Below are 6,414 nucleotides of genomic sequence, written 5' to 3'. Positions count from 1 at the left end.
ATTTGAGATTTTTACCGTCTTTAGTGTGATAGGAAAATTGTGAAAGAACACATATAAAAAAATGGGAGTGGAAGAAAATAATGCAGAGTTGGAAGCTGACTCCCCAAGGCTGATGGACTTGGGATATGTGAGTGTGAGTGCGTGACAAGCTTCCCATCCCTGCGTAGACGCAGTGTTTTGTAGCCTTAGCGAAAAAACTTGGTTTAGTGGTTTCAGCCTCGTGTGGCAAATAGATCTTAAAGGACAAAGCAGTTTATTGGTAGCTGTTAATAGAGCAGTGCTAGCTCTGTCTGTATAAATAGAGAAATGGGCTTAGCCATGGAAGTGCAAACTACCTGGTTATCCCATGTATTAACACAACCTAGGGCTTGGGTCCATAGTTGTGTTTAATGTTGTATGATCTCCTAGACTTCTCAGTCCAGGCACTTTTTGACAAACTTTTGTCCTCATTTGAGGCGTTTTTTGTCAGGTTTTGTGTTCCTTTTTTGTGGGTATTTGCCTCATTCCATCCCCAAGCTTTGCAGCTAGACAGTGATATTCAAAACTACGTTCTAAGGTGTTTCCTGTAATGGAGGCATTGGTTGGCAGTATAGTAAGTCAGACTTTTCCACTGAAAGGGGAAACAGAGGGTGGTTATCCAGAAGATAAGCTGATGTTAAATTGTTAGAGGAATTCCTCGATCGGAAATTTTAGCTTTGCGTTTTGTTCGTCTTTCCTGAAAATAACTTGGAGGTGCCCCGGATGTGTCCATCTACTGCTCTGATGCCTCGGATATCTCTCGTTCTTTTCACTTAAAGAAAAAAAGATAAAAACAAAGCAGTAATTGTTGCAGAGGTCTCTGTATTTTGCAGCTGCCCTTTTGTAAGATGCACTTTTCCCAAATAAAACAATTTTTAAAACCCATGATTTGGCTTCCTGTTTTGTGTAATGGGCCGTTCTGAAATGTGCAGATGTCAAAGTGTGCTACTTGTTTCTTGCATCGCCTCTTGGATCAGTTCATCCACGAGTCAGATTTCTGTGGACATAGTTTCATTGAGAAAAGCTGACATCTCTCCTAAAATATCTAGCCTACTGAGAAATGTTTGAGAGGTAGAGGACAACCTTAGGATGGACTTGGGGTATGTGAGTGTGACAGTGTTGTATTTTAGAATTTGCGAGACTAACCCTTAGGCCTCCTTTATTGGCCAGAGGCACTGTCAGTTTCTGCTGCCATCCTCTGGTAGTTGAACTTGCTTCGGATCCACAAATAATAGTGTTTTTGTTCCCAATTCTATTATATACTTTTTTCTTTTTTTTTTGCCATATCTTGCCGCTCTTGGGATCCTAGTTCCTTAACCAAGGATTGAACCTGGACCTTCAGCAGTAAGTGTGTAGTCCTAACCACTGGACTGCCAGGGAATTCCCTATGATTTTTTTTTATTAATAAAAACCCTTCCACCACTCTCATGGAAGACCTTAAGTAACCTTTTACAGTGCTTATTTGTAAAATAGTTTAATATCTATAATTAAGAGTAAATAATTATATTGCCTATATTAATAATCCTTGCAATTGGAAGATGTTTCCCCATCTAGGAATTGTGTGATGGGAACTTAACTGTAGTCATCATTGTAGCTGGAGATCCACTGAGGAGTCTGTTTCTGTAAGCTCCCTTCTGGTGGATCTTCAGCTGAAGCTGCTCCCTTCCCAAAGTACTCAGAGTTCGTACTGATGAGGCCTTGCTGGGGATCACACATACTCCGAGAGGGATACTAGAGAGCCTCGGAGGTGAGGTGGAAGTGGTGGGGATCTGGGGGGGCAGAGAAAGACTTAACCTCTGGTTTTTGGTGTCCAAAAAGTAGGAAGAGGCTCATCAGTAGCTGCCTTGTTGGCGTGTTGGTCCGTGGTGGGGAGAATGGCTTGGGCATGACCCAGGTGGTGGTGCTGGAGTTCAGGTGGGTTGATGTCTGAAGCAGCTTTTCTTTGTGTCTTTGTGGAAAAGATGGTGGAAATTTATGTATAAGCCATCCCTTCATTCATGTTGCTGCCCTGTCCCTGGCTGCACCGAGAGAGAACTTTTTCTGTGTGCTTGTTAAAGGTTGGGTGAAATATGGCTGAAGGTGTGGGGGAGGGAGGAGGGATGCCATCCACAAAGGTATTTGTCGGCGGCCTTGGTTGTGCTCTTGGAATCAAGTCTGCTTTCTGGGTGCATGGTATGGTTGCAAAGAGCATCTAACTTTCATGGGCTGGGGAAATGCAAGCAGAAGGGACACGATGTCATCTCCAGTGAAACATTTAAGATCCAGCCCACGGTTTTCCTCATTCTCCGATTTTCTAAGGTGATGGATAATATTCCAAGGAAGTGGTGGTTCAGTCGGCCAGGGTCTCTGTATGAGGAGGAGAGGTGGAGTACACTTACAGCTCACTTCTAAGGGACAGGGGACCCAGCTGTGTACAGGGTGAAGAGCTGCTGAGATTTCGAGTGTTTGTGTTGTCACAGCATCATAGCCTGTCCCATGTTGATAGCCTCTGTCTATTTAAAGGAACTGCCATTTTATAAAGAAAACTAAATAAAAGATTGAGTATTTAAAATACTTTACAGGCACCTCTATTCAAGGAAATAAACAGTAAATTGTAACGTGATCAAGTACTGATGAACAAACATCATCATAAATTTGCTCTTTTAAAATTGATAACAGGTGTACAGATATTAGTAGGAAATAAACTGTTACAAACCTGTTTTTTTGCCTACTCTGATAAATATTACTAATGAAAACATGCTATCTTTTAGAATAATGAGATTTTGTGCTGACTTTTGTTGTTGAGTCGCTAACGTGTATCTGACCCTTTGCAACCCCGTGGACTGCAGCATACCAGGCCTCCCTATCTCTCCCTCATCAGCTATAGTGTTTTCTTTGGCCATGCCAGGCAGCATGAGCGGGATCTTAGTTCCCCAACCAGGGTTAAGGCCTGTCCCTGCTGCCTTGGGAGTTTGGAGTGCAGAGTGTAACCACTGTGACCACCAGGGAAGTCCTGTGCTTTGTCAGAAGCCCTCTAGTTAAATTGTTGCAGATTGGGTAGCTAGATGCTAAGTTTTTAAGTAATCCTCAAACACCTTTTCTGAGGGTTATATAGGCTCCTGTTCATTTCAGTTCAGTTGCTCCTGTAGGAAAGGAATTTAACCTCTAAGTGGGAAAAGAATCTAAAATTTAACAACCCAGTGCTTATTCTTTGTATCAGATGACAGGAAGAGATCCATTGCTAAGATCTTACATCACCAGAACTAACCAGGTCTTCATGACAGAACGTTGTGCTCAGTTGTGTCCAATTCTTTGCAACCCCATGGACTGTAGCCTGCCAGGCTCCTCTGTCCATGGGATTCTCCAGGCAAGAATACTGGAGTGGGTTGCCATTGCCTCCTCCAGGGGTTCTTCCCGACCCAGGGATGGAAGGGTTCTCCCTTAACAGTACGTAGAAGAGATACACCCTGTAGTATTTGAACAAATAAGTTTTTAGGTTCAAGTGATATGCTTTATTTTCTTTTTAATTGAAAACCTGTTCCCCTCAATAAATACTTAGAAACTGACTTACAGAAAGCTTGTACCCACTCTGTCTTTGCCAACAGTGATCATAATCTAAAATGAAAGATGATGAATTTCTAAGAAAGAGATGTGTTTAAAGGAAGACTGAGGATGTATTTGCCCTCTTATAAAGGGCTGGTTGTGTTTTCACTTCTATGCATGCAGGTGCACTTAACCCACTTTCTTCCCCTACCCTTGCCTTCTGTGTTAATGGATAACATTTTAATAAGATAAAGGTAACTTTATTTTACAGGTATTCGAGTCCTTGCCAGCACTGAGCTAGCACTGAGGTGCTGTGAGCACCCAACTGGCAGGAGCAGTGCCATCCAAATAATCCTTGTGATCTCTATTTCCAAACTTTGGGACACCCCTGACAGCCCAGTGGTTAAGCCCCTGCACTGCCAAAGCAAGTTTCGATGCCTGGTGAGGGGATTAAGATCCCGCATGGCATTCTGTGCAGCGAAGAAAATATAAATCATCTCCAGCCTTCTTTGCAGTTAAGCCGGTGCCATGTGACTCACTTGGACCACGTGCTGCAAGCCTCCTCCATCCCTCCTGCTGTGGAGATGGGGGAAGCCACGTGCTAAATTGACTGTTACAGGATGGTAGTTTGGAGGGATTCTGGGGTCCCCAAGTGACTGAAGAAGACAGCCCCTCCACCCCAAATCAGGTTTTGCGTGAATCAGAGATGCATTGAGATTTGCAAGCTTGTTCTTTGTTTTTTCCCGATGCTGTGCTTGTAGTGCTTTTCTTCATGGAACTCATTATTTGTGGGACTGTTTCTTATAGTTATGATAAGTACTATAAAGGTGTAAAGTGAGCTTTCAGTGGGAGGCCTGGCTCGTCTCTGGCCGGGGAAAGCTGATCTGAGCTGAGATCTGAAGGGGAGAAGGGCACCCTCCCTTCTGACCAAAGACATGTGCCAGGGCCATGAGGCCGGCAAAGACAGACATATGACACCCTCTGTGGCCCGCAGGATGTGCCCATCTTAGCTGAAACTGTCTTTCCTTTTAGGAAAGTATGTCAATACAAGTGTATTGGTAACATTTATAGGGATAATATTGGTTGCCCTGATATATCAAGATGATCTTCCTAAGTTAGTACTTTTAGTAAGATGTGACACATCCAGCTGGTCCTCTTCTTAGCCTAACTCGAGCTTAGCCCTTCCCCCTAAAGTTCACTGCACCCCCAGAATCCTGTCCTACAGGGACCTCAACTATCACTCTTCTAAAGCCACTTGCACGTTACTGGGTCACCTGGGCCATAATTTGAAGTCCTATCACCTGGCCATAACACTGTCTTCAAAAGGAGAACTTGGATGATGCTTTATGAAAAGCTTTCTTTATGATTTAAGTAATTTATTTTTTGATGGTGCTTGGGCTTATCTGCTGCATAGGGTTTCCCTGGTGGCTCAGATGGTAAAGAGTCTGCCTGCAATGTGGGAGACCTGAGTTCGATCCCTGAATCAGGAAGATCCCCTGGAGAAGGGAATGGCAACCTATTCCAGTATGCTAGCCTGGAAAATTACATGGACAGAGAGCCTTGCAGGCTACACTCCTTGGGGTCTCAAAGACTTGGACACGACTGAGCGACTTACTTCACTTTCTTTCTTGTTACTTCCTGTGTAGGCTTTTTCTTTTTTCTTTAGTTTCGGCAAAATAGGGGCTACTCTCTAGTTGCGGCCTTGGGCTTCTCATTGGGGTGGCTTGTAGAGCAGGCCCTAGGGCATGTAGGCTTCCGTAGTTTTGGTTCCTAGGTTCCAGAGTGCAGGCTCAATAGCTTTGGCACGCGGGCTTAGTTTCTGCACAGCACGTGGGATCTTCCCAGATCAGAGATTGAACCCGTATCTCCTGAATTAGCAGGCAGATTCTTTAACACTGAGCCACCAGGGATGCCCCTAAAATTTTTTTCTTAATGGATCCTCATAAGTCTGTAAAGCAGTTAAGGCCAGTATTTGTCTAATTTTGCAAATGAGAACACTGGTTTCAGGAAGGAATCCTTAATGGTTTTGGACTCCACCTCTGGGTCTTGACACAGATCCGCCACCATTTGCTTCCTGTCTGGATTCTTCGTCACCACCGTCTCTATAGTCGGCCTTTCTGACTTGAATATCTGTTTTCTCTTGACACTGTGGAGTCCTAAAGCCTTAAAGTTTAGGGGGAATGATTTTTTGTTGTTATTTCTAGCTGTGAAATAACACCAGGAGATTGAAATATAAGAAATTTAGTTTTCTTATAGAGAATATGCTTTGTTTAAATCCTGCGGACTTCAGAGATGGCCAAAACACAACTCTTACCCTCTAACTTACAGTCTAGTTCAAGTGTCTGAGTCTCAGTGTGTTGAAGTGGCTGGCTTGCTAATACTATATAAACCAAGGAGTGGCAGGCCTGGGAACCTCCCTTCCAGAGTGGTGCTGTTCACTGCAGGTGATGGATTCATGGCTTAGGAGAACAATTCATGGTCCACAAGTAACATTTAAGCAGATGAATGGTATATCAGTGCATCTCATGTGATAAGGTCATGTTTTACCAGCTAGAAATGTAAACTGTTTTCTAATAGCAATGATAGTCAAAGTTCTATAAACACTGGTGTTTTATCCTACAGTCTTAGGGACGCTGAAGGTCGTTCAAACAGAGACACAAGTCTACGCACTGCAATTTGAGACAGTGCGTTAGAAATATTGGTGCCAAGACAGTTAGGAAGAAAGAAAGGGAAGGATGGGCACCGAAATGAAGGGAGGGTGCTCATTTACATGGTGCCTATTCACCGGCTGGTTACCAAAGAGAAAGTGGAGAGCTGGGCTCCAGCTGGCTTGGCTGAAAACAAACACCCATGTCAAACACCATGTGTTGAGGG

The sequence above is a fragment of the Moschus berezovskii genome, chromosome 3 (genome assembly GCF_049115385.1).
Source record: "Moschus berezovskii isolate FMDL1 chromosome 3, NW_MosBer_1.0, whole genome shotgun sequence".
NCBI lineage: Eukaryota > Metazoa > Chordata > Mammalia > Artiodactyla > Moschidae > Moschus > Moschus berezovskii.
This window is presented reverse-complemented; position numbering follows the sequence as displayed.